Source organism: Apteryx mantelli, chromosome 1 (assembly GCF_036417845.1).
Source record: "Apteryx mantelli isolate bAptMan1 chromosome 1, bAptMan1.hap1, whole genome shotgun sequence".
Taxonomy (NCBI): domain Eukaryota; kingdom Metazoa; phylum Chordata; class Aves; order Apterygiformes; family Apterygidae; genus Apteryx; species Apteryx mantelli.
This window is the reverse complement of record NC_089978.1, coordinates 210,029,453-210,055,406: the sequence shown is the minus strand read 5'-3', so window position 1 is coordinate 210,055,406 and position 25,954 is coordinate 210,029,453. Positions and strand designations below refer to the sequence as shown.

General features: G+C 37.2%; 1 protein-coding gene across 2 annotated transcripts in view; it reads left to right on the top strand.

Moving 5' to 3' along the window:
- The window catches only part of MAGI2 (membrane associated guanylate kinase, WW and PDZ domain containing 2), a 781,658-nt gene that overhangs the window by 151,707 nt on the left and 603,997 nt on the right, over positions 1–25,954 (top strand). The window lies entirely within an intron of this gene.

The following is a 25,954-nucleotide window of genomic DNA, read 5'->3' as shown; positions in this document are numbered from 1 at the left end:
ATGTATAAGAAGGATGTTTGCTACCTTCCACATAGCTCGAAGCAACATCTAATGAGTCCTGTTTCTTCAGTAGTAAGTTTAATACTTTCAGACCTAACTTTTAGTTCCTTCCCACTTTTACGGTGAGAGAATATTGTGACTGAAGTCCAGCAGATGGTCTTTGGATTTTGTCCCTTTGCTGTGTGTAATTTTCCAGGAAAAGTATTGCACAAGCAATCTTCTGCTTTTTTATTTTTAACATAAACTTTAATCATGACTGTGGATAATTAAGAGCAGGATGTCAAATCAGATTTCCACTTAAAAGGTGTGCCCAATAATCATGCTGATCTCCGATAATAAAAAAGATTAATTACTGTACTTATCCTGAGCTGCTGTTGGTGACTGCTAGAAGGAACAGCAAAAAGGAGTGCAATAATTAATTTCTCCATAGAGCTATATTCCACTGTGAGCTCTCTTGCACTTTTTAATACTTCAGAGTGCTATTATATTTTTTCAGGTCTTTACAAACTCTTGTGATTATTTGAACACTTTAAATTACTTAACAAATACTATCTGTGGCAATTAAATCCATTACACCCCCCCAGGAGAGCCCCAGATCATATGCGACTAATATAAACCATGTAGGACAGAGGCATGAAGGTATCAGTTGCAGTGAAAACCACTTGGAAATGGTGTAGGAGGCACTAAGAAATGGTGCAGGGAGGCAGAGAATGCTGCAGGCCCGCCTGCGTGCTGCAGCGCTGCTGTGGCCCTGGGAGGTTGCATGGGGCCGCAGGGTTGGATGGAGCCGTGATGATGGTCAACAGAGAGCATGCGTGTGGGCACACGCTCCGCAGCAGTGCGGTCACTCTTGCATTGCAGGACAAAAAAACTGCATTTCAGGTGGCAACAACAGTGGCGAGATCAAGACGCCTTAGTGACCTCACTGAAATTCTCAGCACTTGCGTTTGGGAGTCCTCGGCCACTGCAGTCCCTCGTTCTTGGGCCCGGACTCATGCTTTTTATGTTTTTTGGTATTGACGTGACATTCCCTTAACTCAGTTTCTTTAATAATGCAGTGGAGCTCTTTGGTCTATTTTCTTCCAAATATTTTTATTCATGAAGGCTTAGATTACTATTAGTTATTAATTATTATCTTATGGCAGATAAGCGCTAACCAAAATTACGGCCCCATTATCCTAGGCAGTGATTCAGCGTAAAAACAGAGAGGGTTGCTGCACCAAATAGTTTTATAGTTTTTACTTCTCTTTTTTTATAGATGGGGAGTTAAAGGCACAGCATGGTGCTATATCTTTTCCAGTGTCACACACAAAGACTGTGACGGAGTTTGGAATTTAAGACCTTATTAATCCAAGTCCGGTGCCTTAACCAGAACAGCATTTTCCTTCCTTGCAGTAGTTAATAATATTTACTTTAAGTGTAGCTAAGCTTTCTCCCTTAGTTGGTAAGAAGCACTATTAAACCACAGTATAATAATGCCATAAATCTAAAACAATTAACATTATATGCACCAGAGCAAAGACTTTGTGCTTTTAATATTTAAAGTATGTAAAGACTATTTATTTTTGCTTAAAAGCAAAATATGTGTGCATGTTATATGCAAATACTGTATTTGTTTATGTTTTGCTTTTCCCCTGAAGGAATGAACCAATTACTCTTCTCAAACAGAGCATGACATACTGGAGTAAATGTGAAGAAGAAAAATAGCCAAAGTTAAAATGTATATTTATGGTAAAAATAAAACAAAAGCCCTCTGTGAATTCAAGGTATTTGAAATTAGAGTTTAAAATGTCACAAAGAAAAGTAAAATAGAAATTATCTGTGTTATAAATGATGCTCCTCTGCAAACAAAGATTATGAAGGTCCTTCTACTCCATTAGGTTTCATTCACCTTTGAGATGATGGGATTCCCCAAAATCAAAGTGTGGATATATGTTCTTTTAGGTGTCTTAAAAACAATGCTGTAATAGTGAAGAGGGAGAGGGGGAAATCTAAGCAAAATAATAGTTATTTTTATTATTTTTATTTGTAGAGAAGGAGGAACAGCAGATATTTACTGGTTTTCACGCTTTGTATATTTTATGCTCGAATGAATGTCTGCTTTGCAAAGATCCAAGCCATGTAAATGCAGATGCTGTTATCAATGCAAATACAGCACTCTGCTCTGTAAAGTCACAGAGAATTCTCAGCTGCACTTTTTTTCTGCCACACACATTTCTAATAGTATTTATTAACATTTGTTTAGAATGCAGTAATGCGCCATGGCCCAGCTCATGACCTGGGTTCATCATATTGAAGGACTTAAGTCCTTTTGTAATTTGATTATAAAAAGAGAGATCCTCCTCACCAGAAAATCGAGTGTATATACAGGACAATGAAAGGGTGGAAGAGATCCAGCCTTTCCTCCTATAATCCTTTTCAGCATTTTACTGCTGCAGATCTCAGGTTCAGAAATGAAGGCAGAGTCACGAAAGGTTTAGGTACATAAGCAGGGTTTTAGAGTCTCCGTAACTTTGTAGCTCTGACTCAGAGGGTCTTGGTTATGGTCACCAGGAAGACGTGGAGTTGAGGGTTGCTCCTAACTCCCCCAAATCCAAGTCTGATCTCTTCACTACCACACATTTCTTGAAGAATTTATGATATGTTTTATGTCTTTATGTCTTCATACTTCCATATAGGTGTTTGTAGCAAAGTAATAAAAATTATTCTCCAGTTATGAGTTGAATAATGTTCTATATGCTGTTGACTGTATTTTAAGAAGTGGTCTTGCTTTAATACATCTGGTATTAAGTACTGTCTGTCTAAGGAAGTGATTTTTAACCTTTTCCATACTTTGATTTCTTCAGAACACTTTGCTTCCTGTTTTTGTGAGATACTAGCTGAGACCTTTCCCATTGAGTAGTCTCAGAAAGGCATGTTGGTAACAATCCTTTAGCTCTCATTCATGATTTCCTAAAACTGATTTTCCTGCTGTTAAAGAGAACATCTTTCTGAGGAGATCCATCCAATGGGGAAAGTGTATCAGAACCTCACTGCCTGTTATTGAAGAAAGGTTTTATGGAAGCGTTGCATCAAGCTAGAAGGCCTGAAGGTGTGACGAGCCATGGCTGGAAAGATCCTGGGCTGTGAGAGGGGAATACAAATCACTCCCACAACTTCCCTGTGGCTCTGAGGGCACTTCCCAACATAGAGTTTTTGTGTTAATCTGAGAATATTTTGTGAAGCAAAACCAACTGATAAAATTAGAGGTAATATAAATGCTTTTGGACACACACCTTTTCCAGCTATATCTAGTAAAAGATATTACCTCCCCCTGAAAACCTTGGCTCTTGTAGTCAAGATGGTTTCAGGATACAGTAATTAACACAACAGTTTGACTCTCATGGATTTTGCTGTATCTGCATATTAGTGTGTGTGAAAACCTTCTAATTCTTTGGTCATCTATAATAGTGCTTCTCCAATCTCCATTGGAGAACACCCCTTTCATCTTTCTGCCTGCAGAGTTTGCAGCCTCATTCTGAATAATCTGAAATTATCCGTTAATTTTTCTGTGATCTAAACTGAAAAGGATAAGCAGTCAGCAATGACAGAGGCTTCTCTTGAAGGAAGCTACAATGGCAGCCTCAGCAAAACAGCTTCTCAGAACACAGAGAGCCGTATTCAAGAGCCCTATTGCTGTTCTATCTCTTTATTTGTGAAGGATTTTTTTTTTTTGCCTTCAGTTTAACAAAGAGATGATGAAGGATACAGTACAGGTTTACAAAAATATGAACGGATAGAGTGGAAAATGACTCCCACATAAAAACTGAGAAGGAGTCACTATTGAAAATTGTCAGGCATCTAGTAAAAGAAACAGAATTAAGCACTTCATGCAGTTCTCCATGTAGAACTTGATTTTGAAGTTCTGCAGAATTAAACTGTAGACCTTGCTGCCACAGGTTGTTGTAGATGTCAAGAAGACAGATGAGCTGCAGTGTGATTGGACAGATTCATAAAAAAGTTCTAGCAAGAGCTGTTAACATCTCTCAGATGCAATCTCCAGGTCATGAAGTCCCTAAGCAGTGGGTTGTCAGAGGCTGGGAAGGTAAACCAAGGGAGTGTTGCTCTCTACTCACCCTCTTCTTAATTGCCACTGTCAGAGATAGTGATCCAACAGAGCTGTTTTTGTCCACATCTTTTGACTGCCTTTGTCCCATGTATGTTTTGTAAATGAATCCTGAAAAACAACTCTGAAGTAGAAATCTTTGTTTTTTATTGTAAGAGAGAGTACTCAAGGCAGCGTCTTTGTCCAAAGTGAAGTTAGAAACCAGGTGTTTCAAATTGTTGGTTCTTTCTTCCCAGCTTAGACTATGTGCTGGTTATAATTAAGGCAACAGGAATCCTTAGGGAATACCAGCAAATCTAATAAGCCTTTGTTTGATTCTGCGGGATAAGAGAGTATACATGAGGCAAGGGAAATAAGCAGTAGATCAGAATAGGTGAAAATACCCAGCTAGTGGGATGTCTGTTCTCTTTTCATTTTAGGTTCTTCATGAGACAAAGCTGAATCTGTTTCTGGTGATCTTCTGAAGAAAAGACATTCAAAGCATGCCTTTAAATGAACTCTTTTTCTTTTGTGAATTCCACTATGGGGAAAACAAAGCTTTGCTGGCACATACGGTTGTACAGATACTGCTGCCCTTCCAGCAGCAGTTTCTGTGGCCAGATCAAGGCAGTTGTTCTCCCAGATAACAGCTGCCAATTTCCGGTTGTTAAATCTAGGCAATCCCTTGAATTACATTTTCAGCAGCATAGAACAGGGCATCCTGCTCTGTATTTTCTAACCACTGAAAAACACTGTCCCTTGGCAGTGTATTTGCTTAGAATTTCACTTGGCTCTTCGCTAGGTCTAGACAGGCAGCGTGTTCAGGTTAGTTTGTGATCCAAACCTTAGCATCTGAACACCCTAGCGCGATGGGATCCAGCTGACAAGCTTTTCAATTAGGGAACCTGATGGGGCAGGTGGAGAGGGATGTTTGAGGGAGAAATGAGAGATAACTGCAAGGAAATGGCTGACCTGCGTGCAAGAAATTAGAAGGCTTTATAACTAGAGCTAGCAATTTGTGATTATAGAACAAGGCAGAAATTGGGGTGAAAGAGTTATTTTTGGACATGAAAATTTGGCAGATTACAAGACAAACTTCTATGGTCTGACACGGTTCAAAATGAAACTGTTCCTATTGTGTCTTCCTTTGGTCCCTTTTTTTTTGAGTTCTCTTTTTTTTTTGAGTCAAATATTTCTTTTTAAATAAATGTTTGCTGGTCATGCACTATGTCTTTTCATTCTCTTTTTTGTTTAATTCCAGTTCATAGACTCTATTGGCAAAATTTTTGATGTAATTAAGGTGCTTAAATCAGACCAATGAAAAACACACCATAATAAAGCAGATTCTTAAAGTGCTGACCACAATTAGCTTTTCTTAATTGTGTTGGAAGACAGGAGCAATTTGGAAAGCTGAGTCACTTTTTAGGATAGTTTAGGTATCTGTTCAGATTGAGAAGCCTAACCTTTTGTTTCTTTGCAAAAACACTGGCTTGTAAGGAGACCAATATAGGTTGTAGGAGATTTCTTCCATGGAACATGCCAATATAAACATTTCAAGCACTTCTGAAGTAAGTAGCAGCATGCCAAAGAAATACATATTTTTGGCAAGCATCTGTTTTTTTCCTTTGATTAGCCAGTGAATATGAGAATTTATTACAATGACTCTTGCAGTGAGACACAACAGACGTGTGAAAATGATTATTTGATAAACAATGGCTTCTAATAAAAATTTCTTCACCAAAATACCTAGGGAGTCAGAAGGATATGTTATGGTGTTTATGATACATTTTTACTGTGAATCGTTAATGTTTGGGTTTGAATTTAACAAAAAGCTGAAAAATGCTTTTGGTGCAATGAAGTTTTAAGGACAGAAAATTAATCAAGAACAAAACCAAGCCCTACATGTAACTTCCTAACAGCTTTTGTCAAGTTATAAAATTTCCTTCTCCTTTCAATTTTGCTTTTAAAAAAAATCTCAAATCAAACTCACATTATTATTTTTCTCCTGAATATTGCATCACTTTCTTCAGATGTGTTACAAGGGAGGAAATGCAGACAATGAGAAGCAAAGCTTATATCAAGTGATTTTTAATCAAATAATGAGCAGGGAGCTTCTGTTGTTTCTTTGTATTTTGAAGTAAGATGTTTGCAGTTTGTTACAATTGCTTTTGATAAAATGTTAGTGTTAATAAAAGCATTAGAGTTCCATGTGTACCTCATCACTGAGAATGTGAAGTAAGCCTTGAAGCTTTTTTTTTTTTTTTTTTAATTAAATGGCCATGAGAATATCTTCAAACCAAATGATAGGCTTTATTTCAAACTCAGCTGTTTGAGGTGGGGTCTATGCTTGGATGGGAAGTTTTGATGCAGATTCCATAGGAAAAAATGCTGTACAGAAACAACATAATAACACTGAAAGTGTGTTTATTTGAGGAAAAATAAAACTTCAGTCTGAACGCTTATGAGAACAATATCCTGTATTTCAGGTTTCCAAATGAAGTCTGATTTCAGGTTGGGTCAGTATCCATACCTTCATGGTGCATTGTAAATTATTAGAGAAGCTTAACTGAAATGTTTTGGTCAAAATCAAGCATACATTGCTACAACTTTTACATAAATACCACTACAAATTCTTTCGATAATCATATACTTAATTTCTTCCCTAAATTGTCTGTAATGTGACTGGAACAACTTCCATTCTTGAATTGTCAGAAATCACTTCAATCTGTAAAGAGTTTGTGCAGCTAGTAAAGCTTTTGAGAGGCAAACACACCTCATAAATAAGAAACCATTAGCTCAATAATGTTGCCATATTTAATAAAACAAATAGGCAAATAAAAGCACTCTGAAAAAATAGAATTTTAAATGTCACCTCCCTGCTGATGAGCTGACAAAATTTAACAGCAGTGAAAGATTTTCTGTAAAAAATACTCTACTCTACTTGACTCTACTGGCTTTCAGGGAAAGTTGCAAGCTTTTTTTTTTTTTTTCCTTCCCCCAGCAAATGAAGTTATTCTCCAAATCTGAAAGAAAAAAGCAGTAACATATTTTAAATGCTAGAGCTAGAGAATGGCTGTCCAGATCAAATTCAATGCTATAATGGAATTTAATTATTTTTAGCACCTGTTTAAACTGATTATGGTATAGATTAAATAGTTGTGGTACTTACCACCGTAAGCACAGAGAACCAAGAATCCTATTAATAAGAAAAGGATGGTTGTTTGTGAGAAAAAGCAGATTTTTTTTATGTACAGCCTAATCTGTTTACCTCTATGCACTTTTTAAATGAAAGGTTCTCTGCTGTAACACCCAGACTTACAATCTTTGCTTAGCTAAAACTAGTAGTGAAATTAATCCCTGAAGTTAGTGCACATTTGCCCCTGGCTAAGGAATGCAGGTTCCTAATTATTAATATATTACAAAATGACAGTCATTACAGTTCCATTATTAAAAGACTGTACTCCATTGCTCTGATTCTAATCTGATGATAGGGTAAATTAGGCATGAGGTCAATGAATTTGCAGGTATATAAAATACTATCAATCAAACCTATTCTACTGTCTCTGAGCTGCGGAGAATCAACGTAGAAGTGATCCTACCTATGACTCAGTTGTGACAGTACACTTTATGTAGAAAGGAAGGAAAGCATTAGCGATCAAGGCTTCATGTCACTTTGATTTTAATTCATAGTCCACTGTCAGGTCTGCAGTTTACCTAAGGCCACAAGCTGCAGAGCTGTATTAGTAGTGAGCGAAACCCTTGGAGGTGAGAGGAATGCACACACAGAATGAGGATAATCCTTCCAACAATGTCTTTGCACTCTGAAAGTTAAATAGCAATGTGTTTGAATTTCAAAGTCCCCTAGAGCATGCACACCTAAAATTAATAGAAGAAATTCCATTAATTCCCTAGGCCACTTCGGAAACATCAGTCATTGTTTCTGTGCAAACTGTTTTTCGTTCAGGGAATCAGTGAGTACAAGGCATGAAACGGCATCAGTTGAGAGCTGTAGAATTTCATAATTCTAAAATTCTATATAAGCTGATACACAGAAGAAAGATTAAAAAAAAATCATTGTTTTGAAAAGGAAAGAGCAATATAAAACCATTTACAGTCCCTCTTGGATCCTGCTTTTTAAATAAACATGCCCTGTTTTCTCTCTTGTACATTAATAAGCATTAGACATGTATTTAATAAATTATGAAGCAGTAAGTTTTCATTTTGCAGTTGATTCACTGTCTGGTCTTATCCCCTGTCAACTTAAAATATGCTATAACTGGTACAATCAGATATCTGAGTACTTCATTAGTAAGATGATCAAGACCTGTTCCATGACAGCAGGTGGCTAATTAGTTTTTAACAATCTTGCCCGCTGAAAAAAATAATTAGTTCTGTGCCTTTTTTAAAGGTTTTCTTTTAAGCTGTTGCTTTTCATGCTGTCTTTGCTACTTTTCAAACTTAATAATCCTTTAGCTAACAGTAATCCATGATTGCCAGACTGCACACAGCCCTTGTTTGGACAACTAGAATTTAATATTTCTCAAGTAGATATCCATTAGAAGGGATTTGGCTACCCAAATTGTTCTTCATCAAATAAATAGACATTTCAGTTGAAAAAAAGAAGAATGGTTGTTGTTCATAACACTCTCCTATTATTTTAAAATTATGTTTTCCCTACAAAACATCTCTGAACTTGTGAAAATGAGCACAGTTCAGATATATATCCAAAACCTCATCTGGGAGAAGCAATCATGGCTGATGGAAGATGAGCTGAAGAATAGAGATGTGCTGAATTTTAAATAAAAAATCATCTTTCTTATAACATCAGTATAATTAGAATTATGGACAGATACGTATCTTTACTGAAGAATTAAAAAACAGATTTCTGTGGTCAAAAATTAATACTTGCTAAAGTAAGGCAGTTGATAGTCTGAGGGGTCTGAGTTGCCATGTATTTACTCCCATCTAAGCCCTCTTCCAGGGTAATTCTCAGGTGCGTAGCTAGAAATTTAATCATTACACGGCCAACAACCTTGGGATGATACAGTACAAGAGCATAAAAAGTACGGTGAGTGAAATTAAGAAGTTCTGCTATGTGTATTGTGAGTGAGAAAATATTGATAGTTTTCAAAATACAAAATTGCATTTTGTTGTGAAGAAATGCTCCCTTTTTGGCAGGAAAATTTACATCAAATGTCAGTTAAGAATATTTGATGATTGTATGTAAGTGTAGTTCACATCGACAGCGTTAAGAAGACTTTTCTGTTATATAGTGCTGACCTCTATTGGCTTATTTCCACGATATACTGATATTTTGGCACTGATACTTTCTTCCCCTGGGAATTATTGAATGTATGTTTATTTAAATTTAGTGAGTTTTGTACCACGGCCACAAAGATTTAGGCATATGTGTTACTTTCCACACATGAGTACATCCATTAAGAGACTTTCCAGTCTCAAGTAAGTCAATGGAAAAACCGTTTTGTTGAGATAATGATTTGGTAGGGGCTTCTAAGGTCTATGAATTTACAAATATACGTAAATGTTTTTACAGAAGTGGGGCCCTAGGTATACTCAGCTATAAAAGTGAAAATAAATGCCTTAGTTGCATTTTTCCTTTGCCTCTGTTAGTCAAAAACTACTTTTATTTCAGAAAGGATAATTTGGCAAATCATCAGACTGTAACATAGCCTAATTGGTTTTGAAACCACAGCATAAAATTTAAAATGGAGATAATATTTAACTGTACAAAATGTTCTGTTGATTCCCTCATAGAAGTCAGTGTCAGAATATTATTTTCTGAGCATTTGCTCTATACAAGTCTATTCCTAATGCCTTAGACCCTCTTCCTGATGCTTTTGCACAGGTGCATAATTTTATATGCATTTATAATGACACTGATGTCTTGGAACAATTCTTCTCAAGTCTCCTGCATTGGCAAACTCAAGTATTAAGGGGTTCTAGCTCACACTGACCAAAAAATACAAGATATTTTTTAGTAGCACTGTGCTGATGTCTTTTGGTCTTTGAGAACTGGAAAATGTAAGGTAGATTTGTTTTCCAGGCTTGCTTTATCAGAGAGAGGGCCTACGGTGAGCTCTAGAGTTATTAACACAGCAATTACAGTACATGCTACAGGTAGAGTGATGTGCAATATCCACTTTTTAGATGTAGCCTTGGTTACAGGGGTTTTTTAAGTGGAATAGTTACTTTAATAATGACTTTTTAAAAGCACCGGTAGGATTTAGCTGGTTAGAGTACTGCATTGGAATTTCAGATCTTAATAACTTCACTGGTTTGAAAGAACAGTTCAAGGAAATAAATGTCTAAGCAATGGGTTTTACGTTATGGAAGCCTGCGTGTAGGTTATAATGTCAGCCTGTAAGATCATGATTGTTCTCCATGTGAACCTTGTATAACCATTTACACCCATGTGAGGTCTAAAATTACCCCATTATCGTGTATGTAGTGCTAAAGCAAGTGGAAAAATCTATTTGAAAAGTAGAGAAGAAAGTGCTCTTTCTGGCTGCTCTCTGTTGAAACTTCTGTTGGGGAAAGAATATTTCAAAGATTAGTGCATTTAAAGCCAGCACTTCTTAGTGTATTTCTAGAGAAATGCTTCATAGTTCTTTGCTGTCCTAGCACTCAGCACTTCCTGAGATTTCAGGAAATTAGTTTGGAATAGGAAACAATACCAGATCAGATTAGCTTGTGCTCTAACAGCCTCAGCAAGCAGACCCTGGCACGGCTCCCTTAGAGGTAATAGAGCAGGACCATTGGAGAGAGAACTCTGGCCCTCTTTTTTAATGGGTTGCATCCTTGAATAACTGGTTTCTGGTGGTTGAAATTAAGTCTGGCCCTCTTTTCTAATGCATTGCATCCTTGAATAACTGGTTTCTGATGGTTGAAATTGCCAGGTATTTCAAGTGGCCTATTAAATTTTTCATTAAGGGCTAGTAAGCCCTGTTCACTACACCACTGCAGATGCAGCTAATCATTTTTTATCATTGTGATAAGAAGTTTTAAAATGTCCTCTTTAATCTAACCTCGTGATGTAGTCCATGGTTGTGGTAAGTATATGCTAAAGATTGAAATGCCATCTGTTTTTTTCAGAGGACACTTTATATTATTAAAAGTAATATAAATAATATAATATAAATAATATAATATAAATAATATAAATATGAATAAATATAGAATATTATAAATAAATATAAATAAAAGTATTTAATAAAAAAATTGCAGGAGAAATTGAGTATTTTTCACTGGAAGCACTAAAAAAATTTAAAAAACTAAAGCAAGAATGCCACTTTTCCATTTCCTTTCCTTGTTTGAGTAATCAGCCTTGAAAAGCTTCAAATTAATAGAAGATGAAAGCCTGAAAGATTATATTTTCAACTCAGACTGGTTTATCTGATTCTCACAGGAATTTTACAAATTAGATTTTGCTGCGTGTGTGGGCGTGTGAGTATACAGTTTCATAATGATTATATAATAAGTCTATGCTGCTTTCAAAATAAGATCAAACCCAGTACGGCACAGCATCAGGTAGGCTGGTACAGCTAGTTTGCAGGTGGGAAGAAATCTCTTTTAAAAGGCTGTACCTATTTCTTATGGTTGTTGGGGCGGTTTTTGTTTTTTTTTCTGGGAAGGCAATAAGCATTAAGCACCTGTTGAGAAACAGTGTGATGTTGTTAAGATGCAGTTTTAGAAAGCTCTAACTGTAGTTTTCCTTGAAGCTTATGTTGTTGCTCAGTGGTACTCCAGAAGTTTATTCCGAGCACCGCGCACTGCTAACTGCTTGGCAGGAGCGTTTGACACTTCAGTCTTGCAGGCAGCCCAGCGCGGGGTGTGCTGAGCAGCGCTGCAGCTACCCTGCCGCCCTGGCAGCCCCCGGTAAGAACGCTCCTTAGGAAAGACGGCTTTTCATTACCTCTCCTTGATATGGTTAACGCATACATTTTCGTGTCTGAAAATATTCTGAACCAGGGGAATTGAGGCAACTACTGTGTTTGAAATAGGTGTGTGACAGGAGGGGCCAGGCCTTTGGGGGGTGAAGCAAGCAACGTGTGCGCTGTCGCAGGGTGCAGAAGGCTCTTTGTGTTTTCCCGTACAACTGCTGGGGGCAACATAATTCAAATAACATAAAGCAAGGCCCTCTGAATTCTGTGGCTTTATGTCTACTGCATTGGCTTAAGTCCAGTCAGAGATCACACCGTAACAACAGAATCACGTGGCATTAAGAAAACAATCCCTCACAAACCAAAGAATAATCCAAGTGTCAAATAATGTAATTTGTGATTTCCTAAAGAGATGCTCATTATTTAGGGTAGCACTAGACTATTTTAACATCTATGTGGTCATATATATATATAAAACTCCATATTTTCTTCTGAAGAGGAACTTGTAATCGAGGATGTTTGTTGTCAGCAAGCGCATCATGTTAAGGGTAGATGTGTCCTTTTAAAGGTTTCCGTGCTCTGTGCATTTGTGCTTTGTGGCTAAAGGAATTGTTTTTCCTAGTGCTAGGCAGAAAGTTACAAGTGTCAGGTATTTTCTTGAAAAAGCAGTATTTTTCCAGAAATAGATTTACTAGCCATTTGTCCTCACCACCTTCAAAGCGCATATGCCCTACATTCACACAGTTCATCCTTCTTTCTGCTTCATCCGGTCATGGGTTATTAAGTAATGATTGGGGAACAACAAGTGACACGTACCAAAAGCAGTTAATTGTCATTAAAAGCTCTGTTGTCAAAAGAACATCCAGCTGTCTGGATAAGAGCATTTCAAGTTTGTGTCAAGGGTACCTTTTGTCACGTTTGTCAGTACCACCAGGCTGCATCTGTGCAAGTGAAATAGTTGTTAGAGAACGCTTAGCCCCGTGGCCCCCTCTACAGTAGAAAAGCTTAACATTTCCTATTACCGCTAATGCTTTTTAACTATTTTAGCAATATGGGAGGCCTAAAAGAGAGACATTGGAGCCAGAGGCAGTTTCAATGCCAGGTGCATTAGACTCACTGGGAACCCCTGTTTTATGTCTATTTGCCATAGTATTCTTGCTTAACCTTGCTGATATATGTGAAATGAAGAAGTATGAGCAGGAAAGTTTTAGTCTCTGAAGTACAGAAAGCATCAAACTTTTTACCAGTTGTTGGCAAAATAGTCCCTTGCTTTTGGAATTTATTTGGCTCGCCAGATCAGGAAATGTAGCCAGCTGTATAGCCAAGAGTAAAGAAATGACTATTCCTATATGCCTATTGAATGGGAGGAAAGATGGGAGCAAAACTAAGACTATCCCTCTCTCATTCCATATTAAAAATTGGAAAAACTTTGATATTGAAAAAATAATAATTAATTACCTATTACTATCTTGTGTACTTGGGTATTCCTGCCACAGTTAATAATCTTCCTCCCTCACTTATATCTTCTATTTGTTTGCTGTGGGATGCATTGAAAGATATGCTGATTTCAATAGTAAGCTTTTATAGAAAAAGATTGTGCCTTAGGGATTTGTACCTTACAGTGAATGACTAGATTTGCAAAGGGAAAACTGACAAAGGTGACGAAGGAATTCACATTTTCCAAACTATACCACTGGCTTTAGATAGAAGAATCAATTTACTTAGCTATAATTTTTAAAGATTGTGTGATTCACATTGTAAATAACACAACTCAAAACAGTCACAATTTTGATCGTCAGTGATAAGACTTAAATATTACTTGGAAATACTGGAAATCCAGAAGAATCTCTTGCATGAAATTAAATGCAAAATCTATAACAGTCTGTTTTGGTATTATCTTCCCTAACTGGATGGACTACTGGATATGATATTGGATTTTCCACTTACACATTTCTTCTAGTCTTCTTTCTCTTTTCCACATCCTGTTCTATTAAAAAATCCTCCTGCTTGAAGCCCGTATTCTTCTACAGTCTTGGTAAAAGGAGTGATTATGCAGGAGGCTCTGTTTTAATAGAAGTAGATAAAGATTACCCATGCTGCTGATCCTTTTTAAGAGTGATGGACATCTTGGATTAATTGTTCTTAAAAAAAATCTTTGCTTCTTTTCACACATATTAAGGTATTAACTAGTAACTGCTCAAGTAACTGTTACAGAATCACAGAATCACAGAATCGCTGAGGTTGGAAGGGACCTCTGGAGATCGTCTAGTCCAACCCCCCTGCTCAAGCAGGGTCACCTAGAGCACATTGGTAAGATAATAAAGGTGGACAGATCTGTTAGCAGCAATTCTCAGTTGTTTTTATTCTGCCACACTGATTTTTATGTTATTATATCTGGCCAGAACTTCTGCTGGAGATGCTCCATACCGTAAAATTCTGTTTTGACGAAATGAAATATTTTGCATGAATGTCTTTAAGATTTAAAAGGGAAATACAGAGAGCATCCCTGTTTGTTAAGGCTGAAATATTTTGGTCTGAAAAAAAATGAGATGGCTTTGAGTAAGGTTGAAGGGGTTTATTATGATAAAAATAGTAATTGTATCATTTAAGCTATTTTATAGTGAGGATTTATTATACATTATAGAAATGAAAGTCTTTTCACCATTACTGTAAAGTGCAGCTTCAGAAAGACCATGTTTGTATTTTCAAATCAAATTTTCACTTGTATGACAGCGTTGGAACATTTTGTGTTAATAGAAAATGACCTTTCTGCATCCTCACATTCTCAGGGATTTTAGGTCCTATACTGAGTCTGTGTGTGACCAAGTCTGTGCCCTGATTTTTTCCAAAATGGGGATGAAGTTTTAGTGGAAGTTTTTATTAATTGCAATAATTTCTATCTATTAACAATACATTTTGTGTAAATAGGAAATTCACTTTGTTGCAACACAATGGGAACCCCAGCTAGAACTTTTCCTGTATGAAAGGGAGTCATCGTCTTAATTCATCCCTTAAAGGTAGAAGAGCTTTGTGGTGCTGTATCTCATTTTTGTTCTGTTATAACTCTATAGTAGAATCACAAAGACATAAATCTAAAGAAATTCGGTGGTATAGTGTGTCCATGATCACTTTTCCCCGTGAAGTTCTTTTGTTATGGCACCATGCTACAGTGGGTAGGTTTCAGGTGCTACAGAGTTTAAGCTTCAGATGAAACAGTTATTTAAATCCAAGCAACCTACAAATCTTAATGAAAAGAACATTAAAGAAACTATTTCTAGAGACATTAAAGCTGTTTCAACCCTTATAAACATAAGGAAAATATTTAATTAGGGAATGTTGTGTAGATATCAGTGTGACAATAAGCATTCCTGGGAGTTGTGACTTGAGAGACTCTGGTTGTGCTACGGGATATTTATAATTGCATTGTGGAAGCATTCCCATGTATTAAGTCAAAAATGACCACTGGGAAAGGTGCAATTCTCACCTACAGTGCAACCCTGAGTGCTTTACCTGGGTAAAGCTCTTTGCAAATTCTACAAAATTGGATAGTCATCCACTTGATGAAGAAAACAAGCTATGATTTAAAACACAGAATCTACAAGTAGCAATAGTACTTTGCTTTTAAGCACTGCAAAATAGTGCTTTTGTGCCTGAAAGCTTTTTGTTTCCCCTCCCACAACTTTATCAACTGATCTAAAGAAATTTTCTCTGGAAATACTCTACTCTTACTGCCTCACATCAGCATGGGACAGACGCGCAACTACAGATACGGAGGTAACTTGGTCAGGGTTTCCAAGAATGATAGTGCCTGAGTTGGGAACAGAAACCATATTATGTGCTGTCCGCTATATGATGCTGGTTCGCACCATGCAGAGGGTTTGGTTTAGTGTATAGTTACTACAGAAGGTTGCGATATTCCTTTGATGTCCACTTGGCTGTTACTTCTACATCTCAGTAAACACTGTAATGCAGTTAAATATTCGGTAGTACTTATTATGACTTAGTACTTGCTATGGCAAGTGTTTCTTAGAAGTAATGGGATATGGTTTTTTTTCTATCCAGGAACTGTGTGTGATCGGGGGAAAAAAAAGGAAAATGTGTTTTTAAGTCATCATTTGATCCCTTCAATAGTTTTTTGCATACTGTTTGTGCTGCAGAAAAGCAGTTGTTTCCCTGGCAGTTTCCACAAAGACGAGAACAGTTGCAATCAAAGGCTATCTTAAAAGTGGTTATTCCTACAGGATTCTGGAATTTATGTTAAGTTTAAGATAAGGCTAGTTTTGCATACTTCCTTCAACAGGCCTTTCATCTGTAATAATAATAATACTTAATATTTTCCAGCTTCAAAGTGCCTGACAAATGTTAATTCCACAACACCCCAATGATACAGTGAGTATTTTATTTGCCCAGGGCAATGAAGGGAGTAGCTGTCACCAGTAGGATTACAGTAAAAAGGAGAAGGGTGTGTATGGAGAGGAATATTTTAAGGAAAACTTTACAACCCTCCTTTATTTCATGAATCCTGCTCTTCCTCACTTGCCTTTTTCAAAGCACACCTTTTGATAGTGAAATAAGGAGAGCAGTAGGAAAAAAACTGAGAGAAAAGATCTCTAGCTTATGTTTGTTCATAGACTCCTCTCTTTCTAAAACTCATTACACGCAGAGATTTGATGCTCTTCCTTCTGGCCTTAGTATCAGGTCTTAAACAACCAGACTTAGGTAAATGTTTCTGTTGAGGAGGCAAAGGTGGAATCTAGTGCTTGAGATTACTTACACGCACTGAAAACCATATAATATTGTGTGTCCTTTAATAAATAAATCAGGGTGTAAAAGTTTGAAATTCTATTCAATTTGATTGTCAATGTCCTTAATTTTCAGTTATTGCTTGTATCTACAGAGGGCAGCAAAGAGCTTCAGTTTAACACATCTGCAGCAGGTAACCTGTAATGTTTAGTTTGACTCTGATAATAGCTTTAAAATAACAGCGAGAACTTAAACCATCATGAAAATATTTTCAGAGCATTCCTCAGTTGTCTGAGCCCATGTATAATGACTGGTTTTGGAGGTATAGATTTAAGTTATGAGGCAGGATGGTCAGAATTAACTACTTGACCATAGGCAAAGGATGTTACCAAATCAATACGGAGTCTAGTAATCACAGTTTAAGCTCAGTTTATCAGTATCATTGCCTCCAGGTAATTTAGGATATTAGAAACAGGATTTTTATTAAACCTCTGGAAGCCTATTCATCATCAAAACCATTGCCCTCAAAGAGCAGGCTGGATACATATCCCAGGCTGGATACCCCAGACAGACTTTAGCAGACATTAAACTGAAACGCACTGCTTTCATTACTCTTTGAAAGAAAATCTTGCTCCCTCATGCACAGAGATTGCAGGAGTCTGATATACTGCAAGAGGTGAGGAATCTGTTGCAATGTGAAGGCAAGAAGGTGGGTTATGAAATATTTGGAGGGTAGATCTATAAACATCCCTACATTAAAGAAAGACGGGAAAGGGAATGGATCCTAGCCCACTCTTCAGTGGGTTCAGTGCATTCTGACTCCTTTAGAGCAATGTTGTAAGAACAGCAGGACATTACTACAAGGTCCAGAGAGTTAAAACATCTGAACTTTGTTCCTTGTTACTGCTCATTATTCTCAGCTGCCTGGCTTAAGTCCAAATTTTGGTCACAATGAAGTAGTGAGAATTTTGCTACTAATTTGACTAAAATGAGCATGTGGGATTAGCAGAAGTGTCCTTACTGGATTTCTTGTACTATGTTCTTGTGTGTTCATCAACAGTACCCTTGCAATGTATCATGTTCTCACCCAAGTCTGGTCGCAAGCTTGTACATTTTGTGATGTATAACTATGCCTGCCTGCCTGAAGTAAACTGTAAGGTTATACCAGCTGTATTGTCCTCATGATCTGTGGCCTAAGAAGGGCTTTATTTTTACTGAACCTGCTGCTCATGTATTTCATGGAACAGCCTAAGGCCCTGATCTCATGCATTGATCAAAATTGATTTTCATAACATCCCTCTTGAAAGTAACAATTTATATGATCCTCTTAGCGGTAGAAATTCACTGAGAAGGGTTTGAGCGGATCTTATCAATGTGTATAAATATCTGATGGGGGAAAGTAATGAAGACAGCCAGACTGCTCAGTGACACCTAGTCACAGGAGAAGAGGCAATGGGCACAAACTGAAACACAGAAAAGTCCACTTAATCATGAGAAAAAACTTTTTTTTTTTTTTTTTTACTGTCAGGGTAGTCAAACATTGGACCAGGTTGCCCAGAGAGGTTGTGGAGTCCGCATCCTTGGAAATACTCAAAACCCAACTAGACATGGTCCTGAGCAACCTGCTGTAGCTGACTATGCTTTGAGATGATTTCCAGAGGTCTCTGCCAACCTCAACCACTCTGTAATTCCCCACCCAGTTCTTCTTAACATTATCTGCTTGAAAGCAATCAATGGTTATGTAAATCCAGTAAAGCTGCATTAAATGTTTATTGGAATATAAAAATTAACACTTTAAATAGACACTCATTTAAATTAATTGGATTAATTTCTGTAATAGTCTCAACAAATTAATACAGTATTTAATATAAATGTCATACGGTATCTGTTTAAAGATTATAGTATTCCTTATCCTGCTGTCTGATTTGCATAAAGCAGATATTTCCTAATGTCTGTGATACTGTATAAATTCCATTTAAATATGCCATTTGATAATCTCCCTTCCATAAAGTTTATTGACTTAAAATGTCATTTGGAAGTCCTGAGGACAGCTATAAAATGAATCATGGTAGAAATCTGTCAAAGATGTAAAGAAAATGGGCAAACTTTTTCTTGTTTGTCAAACATCTTCATTTTATAAATGTTGTAACATTTCCACTAAGAAATAAAATACAGCTTTTACAGTACTGTGAAATAGTAATGGCTGAATAGTCTTAACTGGACATTCCTGGAAGTCAACACATGAAGTCTTTACTTCACTAGTACAGCCTCAGTGCTCTTGTGTGAGAGCTGTTCTCATTACGAAACAATAAAAAAAAAGAAAAATTCAGTGAAGTGAGGGTGAACATTCAAAGAATGCCTGGCAGAGAGGTACAAAACCATTTCAGAAAGGGCTACATCATGCTCTTTGGCTCACATGAGAGAACTTTCAAGTCAGCTCTTCAGTAATCTCATATTACTCATTCTTACAGGTTGGATCATTGTTTACTAATAATCTCTAGCAAGCATTGCTTTCTTACTCTTGGCAGCAGCCTTTTGAGTAATTGAAGGCTGTTTTCATGTTTTATCTCCTCATTAGTTGTCTTTTTGTTTAAAACTAAACAATCCTGATTGTTTAATTTTTTTTTCCCTCTGGAGGGATTTTTTTTCTATCCTTCTGCCTATTCTTATTGCCGCCTTGTGAACTCTGTCTAGTGGTTAACATCTTTCATGATGTATGGAACATATACTAGTCATATTTTCTGCCAGGCAGCAGAGAGAGAGTGCTACAACAGTTTAGGGTTACATTTTTGAAATAGCTGGAAAATTTTCAAAAAAGGGAAGCATTCGCTTTGCTAAGGGCTGCTCCTTGTCTGAACCTTCCTCTGAACTTGGAAGCTTTTCAAATGTCTGAGCTGGGAATCAGACCCTGGCCATAGAGGTGCACATGTGTATTCAGCAAGCAGGAAAAGCTACTCTTTTGGGTCCCTAAGGAGTTAATGTACTATATCATATACTGACCATACCTGATCACAGCACTCCAGTTATGAGAATTTATCTGCACTGAATGGACTGAAAGGAGTTACTTCATATATCTGATATGATATACTCCTGTTCATACATCCTAGTAGGATGCTTGCCCTTTCTACAACAGCCTGATACTTTGACTTACGTTCAGCTTGTGATCCAGTATAATCCATAGGTCCTTCTGTACAGAACTACTATCAAGTCATTTGTTCCCCATCACAGTTGATTTTCCTGCTTAAAGTCCCTTGTATGTGCTCGTATTAAATAGCACTGTATATTTTTTTCAGCCTGTACTTCCAGTTTGTCGAGATTTAATTGTGCTCTTCAGGGTACTAGCAGTTCCTCCCAGCTTGGTGCCCTCTGAAAATTTACTTTTTGTTCCATTACCCAGGTCCTCATTGCTTCTGATGATTGCTGTTTTTTGGTAAGGTAGAAGAGTAATGTTGAATGAAGAACATGCACTCATCCATCATTTTCTATGTACGGAAATAGCACAGCAATGGAAGCCATTTGCTATCCATGTAGTTGTCCTTTTTTCTTCCTTCTGCATTTCTATTTTAGATACCTGGATAGTATCACTGGGGGTCTTTTGTAATAAACCTATTATCGGGTGTAGTAATCCCTAGTTTGAAAGACGGTGGGCAGATAGTATGTGTTCAGTAAAAAGTTTTTTACGCCTGTCTTTTTGATACATATAGCCATAGAGCTGCCTATGCTGTTGTTGCTTGCTAGGACAAGAGAAGGCAAGAAAGAATTGCCGGGGAGTGATCCTCTACTCTGCCTGCAATGGTGTGTCGGGTTTGCGCAGGGCAAGGGCAAAAGAGAGTGGGCAATTCTGCTCACTGCCCCGGCAGCCAGATGAGCTGGGTCTCCTTGGCTCCAGTTCTGAGATAGCTCAGTAAGGAACATAGATAGTAGAGAGAGAGGGAGAGAGAGAGAGAGAAGTAGGCAAAGGATAAGAAAACTTAAAAGGAATAAATCTTTACACACCAAGTTGGGAGCAAAATTCAGGCTATATGTTGTTATGTTGTTAATTTGAAAACAAAAGACAAGTTGGGAAATGAGTGGGTTAGGTTTGCCAATATCAGTGTTTTTGTTTGTGCTGAAAGTGGTTTTGAAATTTGAGTTATTCACATTTCCCTCTGTTTTAGTTTGTTTGAAAATGGCTCAGATTTAATGAATTAGAAAACCTGAAATATGCTTAAAAATAAAATGAAATCATTACAGAATGAAACATTGTATTAAGAAAAACAACCCAAATCCTTCTATGTGTTCATTCTTACAGTGCAGAAGAAGAAAAAGGAATTAAAGATACAGAGTTCCAGAATAAAGAAATTCAGAGGCCTTTGAGAAAGAAAATTTCATATTCTCTATGTTTTGAAGGTCAAATGCTATTTTTCAAGTGACCTCTAGGCTCCCTTCAAAAAATTACTTTGACCCTTCGGATGAGCAGAAAGGAAGAACATAGCCAAGCAGTGGCTAAGAAACCACATGGGAACAGACATACAGACATTAGTGAAATAAGCCTTGCTTCAATCTCAGATCAAAGTAAGTGTGTGTGTGTGTGTGTGTGTGTGTGTGTGTGTGTTTTAACTGCCTTGTTTAATGCTGTATAAAGTACCACTAACTGTCCTTCTAGACATTAAGAGCCCTATTTTGCAGGTGATGGATCTCAGGCATTGGTAGGCAGGCAGGGACCGGTGCGAATGAACAGAGCTGGCAAGTTCATAGGAGAGAATATGCCCTGAGGACACCATAAGAAAAAGGTAGTCTCTGTCTCTTAGTTTAGTACCTACAGGTGTGGAGATAACTATGTTTCCTTGGCCTTCAAATATATCTGTAGTACTGGTGGTTTGCGAGCATTGCATTCTGAATGGTTCTGCAGAGGTAGATGCTTCCTTTCTTAGTTCCTTTTTTTCCCCCTCTTGACAGGATTCCACAGAGGTCGCAAGCCTACATTTTAAAATTGAATATTAAAAGGAAAGAAGGAGGTCACCAAAGCTTTTCCAGTAACTAATTTTGTGTAAATAGTGTCGTGGAGCTGTTGGATTTATTTTTAATTATTAGAGCAGCCTGGGGAAGTGCTGTCAGAGCGCAGTGATAACCTGTCCATTGCTCATCTGAGCATAACAAAGGGCTTGGCTTGGAGCCAGTTGCAGTGCAGATAAAGTATTGTTCAAGTTTATTCTGCCTTTCTAGTTCTCAAGCAGCAGAAATGCAATCTAGAGCTGCAATAGAATTTCATTGTAGGGTGTATCTCTGTGGAGTAGTAACTCAACTTATACATTTATTGAATTAACCGTAGTCTTTCATTTACCTCCTGCTTTTATGGTTTTGATACGTTTTTGACCTGTTAAGATAGAGCAGAACTGCTCTATCAGAGGTTTTGCTTTCACTGGTCTGATCCGTCTTTTGCTTAATACTTTTTTTGTATCAGCCTTCCTTTTCTTCTGAAAAGTCTGTCTTTATTATATTCAAATCAGCCTTGCACCCACTAAAATCTTAGGGTTTTTTGCTGTGCACATTTGTTCATATTTTGTTATTTTAGAGGTTTTTTTGTATTTTAAGCATGTGGAAATACCCTTCAGACAGAATTGGAATAGGCTGAGTGGGAATATATAACTAGCAAAAAGCATATGTTATGCATGTCTTGCATACGATATGTTATCTTTTTTACCCTCTATTACAGTAGTTTTGTTCTATTTTATAAAATCTGCTGTTCAATCTCACTTGGTATTGCTGCTTTTCAGAAATAGATATGCACTAAGATGCCGATTTTTTTTCCATTGCAGAATTGAGACAGATTGCTGCAATTATAAGACTAGTTTATTCAAGTTGTTTGAAGGAAGTGATGAAACACAGGAGTAACTTATGCAGCGACAGATTCATATTTGGGGAGAAGAGTTGAGACAACCTGAATAATTTTCCAAACTAGGAGATCAGTAAATAGCCAGGACATGATATCTGGAGCAAGACTCAGTTGTGTATATATGGAGATATCAGGAGAGCCAATCTCATCTCTAGCTCATTAATTCAGAGAATTACTGTGGCATGAGCTGTATTTAGTGTCTGTGATTTATTTCTTTCAAATCTCTGTCAGATGAAATCTTCTCAACCAGGCCTAAGTACATACACTCCAAATGCTTTGGAACAAAAAGGGAATCCCAGAACTTATTGTCAGGCTCTAGGTGAGGAGTGAAGGTCATGAAACTGCACTGCAGGTTGTCTCTCTCCTACATTTTGTAGTGGAGAGCAGTCATGCAAGGGCTTGTGACTAGTCTTGTACCTGCACGTACTGCATAATGTCTAGGTGGCAGAACCATTCTGGGTGGACAGGGAAAGGTTACAAAGACAGAGAGGAGATAGATATGCAAAAATACTGTAACCATACCTTTTGGACCCATGTTGTTAATATCAGTTTAGAAGGTCTTGGGGATTCTGGGTGGGGACATAGCTGATAATGATATTCACTCTTGTAGAGCACCAGGACTTTCTCATAGTGCTAAGGAGATCCCTGTGCAGCTGTTAAAATATTAGAATTTAAAATGTTAATGTATTTAATTGCAGGAAGTTCAAAGAAGGTTAAAAATGTCATGTACGTCTTATATTTTTCATTATTCATAGGCAGAACTATCCAACTCATCATTGCAGCAGTTTTAGTGAACATCAGTTCTAATCCACTTGAGAGACAAGGCAGTCCTCATTTTATAAAGGAGCAGAATGGCAGAAAGGCTAAAATATTATTGTACAGAGCGGATGATGAGAGAAGAAGGATCTGTTATTAGAGACTGTATAAACAGATAATAAGAGTATGTTCATAAAATGACAAGTGATCGAGTTAGCTTCTCCCTCATCTGAGAAGCCCTCATCTGAGAAATGGTTACTACATATACATTTCTTGTCATTTGCAAATAAGTAGCAAGACACATTAGCTAATCTACTTTCATGGCTAAAGGAAGATATAGTATGTTAGTTTAAACCATAGTGAAAACTTCCATTCACAGTTGGCTATAAGCATGCACAGTGGGTTGAGCTGACATGCAATAACTCGTTTAATCTCAGTAACTACATCGTGTGCTTTCAGCCCTGAGAGAAAAATAGCCTTGCTGTCTCTCTGTTATATATGTGGAACTGCAGAAGTCTGTAGAATAGCCTGAAATGCAACCCCTGCCTTCTGATTCCCAGTTGGGCTCCCTAACCGCCAAAGATCTTCCATAGTCTTCACAATCTGAAAAATGGCTAAAAGCTTCAGTAAACATTTTAATTTTCAACATAAGCAATGGAAATGCCGTGATGTATTTTTAATGAAGCCTAGAACTAAAAGATTTTGCAGTAAGCTCAGAGAAATGTAATGGAAATCAAAATACATTCTCTAATAAAGTTAATAAAGTGGTCTTAAAGTGCATTTATTTTATCACTTAAATTTCTCTTCCTTTTTCTCTCATATACAACATGATTAAATTCTGTTTGCGTGAGCTAACTGATTCTGCTCTCTCAAGTAATGAGACTGGGAATTTTACACATATGAAAATATTTACTTGTATATGAGAACAAATTAGGCCATATGTACTGGAATTTGTTTCTGTGATCCAACTGTTTTCTGTGAAGACATTGCAACAGTCTTCCTTAGAAGATGTAGAGGATGGTTGTAGATTTTGAAAAAAGTAATTATTAAGAGACATTTTTGCACAAGTTAGAAATATAAAGACAGTTTCATGGTAAAAGCATGTGTGTGCCCTAATGTTGTCAACTTTATCCTTTTTTCCCATTTAGACTTGCTTCAGTCAATACTTTAGTCAGACACCTTTTAAAAAATCTAGAGTACACTTTCATGATTTTTACTTGGACTAGAAAATATTGTTAAACATTTGCAGTAGCAAACATTTATTTATTGCTGACTGCAGCTGCAGTAGTAGAAACTTGGAATCTATCCATAAGTTTCTATCCACATCTATCTACAAGTTTCCTTGTATTCATACTAGTCCTGGGAAGAATGCAAAGAAAATTTTCACAGAAATTTGCTCAAATGAAAACAGAGCATGTACTTTGACCTCAGTTATGCTTCTACATATTGTGTTAATACCATATAAGTACTGTAGTACAAAAGTTAAACATAGAGATGTGCCCCATTCAAGTTCCAGTCTTTAAACTTACTAATTCTCAGAGAAAAGCACCTACCCTCGACTCCCATAACCTGCTACCTAATCTAATGTGGAAGGTGTGAACATCCCTAGTTAACCAGCACTGAGGTACATGCCAGGAGCAGCCCATAATTCACCAAGTCAGGACTTGATCAGGGAGTGTGTTCCCAACATGTAACTTAAACAGGGGCCTCTGCAGTTCCTCTTGCTTGCTTTTAAATTTTAAAGGACATGGAAATCATGGACAAAATCCATGTTTGATGTAGCTTGTATAGATGTAACAAGATTTAAAACACATAATAAGAATATCATCTTCTCTAGTTCGTACTGAAGGCATTGCTGCTTGTTGAGTCTTAACACTCTTTAATATTTTGCAAACATATTATTGGTGGCCTTCAGCTGTTGACATGGGTAACCTAGTATCTTTAAATATGAAGTAATGAAGTTGACATTTTTTAAATTAAAAAAAAAATTGCTATTCCTCATAATTTAGTCAGATGATCTGTGCTTCCAGCTGTGGACAGAGGGCTGCAGAAAACAGAATAAATACTTGCCTTCTTACCTTGAAATTAATTGTGCTAAGTGCAAAAGGTCTCAGCTTCTCCCTTCCTTTCTCTTTGCCTATCATTGTTTTTATCATTATATTGCATCTCACTGGGCTCTGTAATCCCACTGGATCCTGTCCCGTGTTCTGGCAGAGTCAAGAATGGACCCGAGGAGAGCATAGCTGAAATGTGAAGAGGTATCACCTTTCCAGCCTTTCTCCTGCCAGGTCAGCCTTGTCAGCAGAGGAGTAACACTGCCCAGGCTGAATAAATAAAAAAATGAGATGTCTGAGGTCATTATAGGAACAAGGAAGGGGATTCTATTTCTTCTGATGCTTGGGAAAACATTTTTTTCTTGCTTGTTAATAGGAATCTCTGTTCTCCTGGAGATGAACAATTTAATAAACACACATGCGTGCGTGCACACACACTAAACACTAATAATAATTATAATATTATTTAAAAGCTGAATAGAATGTCAGAGGCTTTACTGGTACAGGCATATTAACATTTCGTGTCCTAAAATGCCTTTTT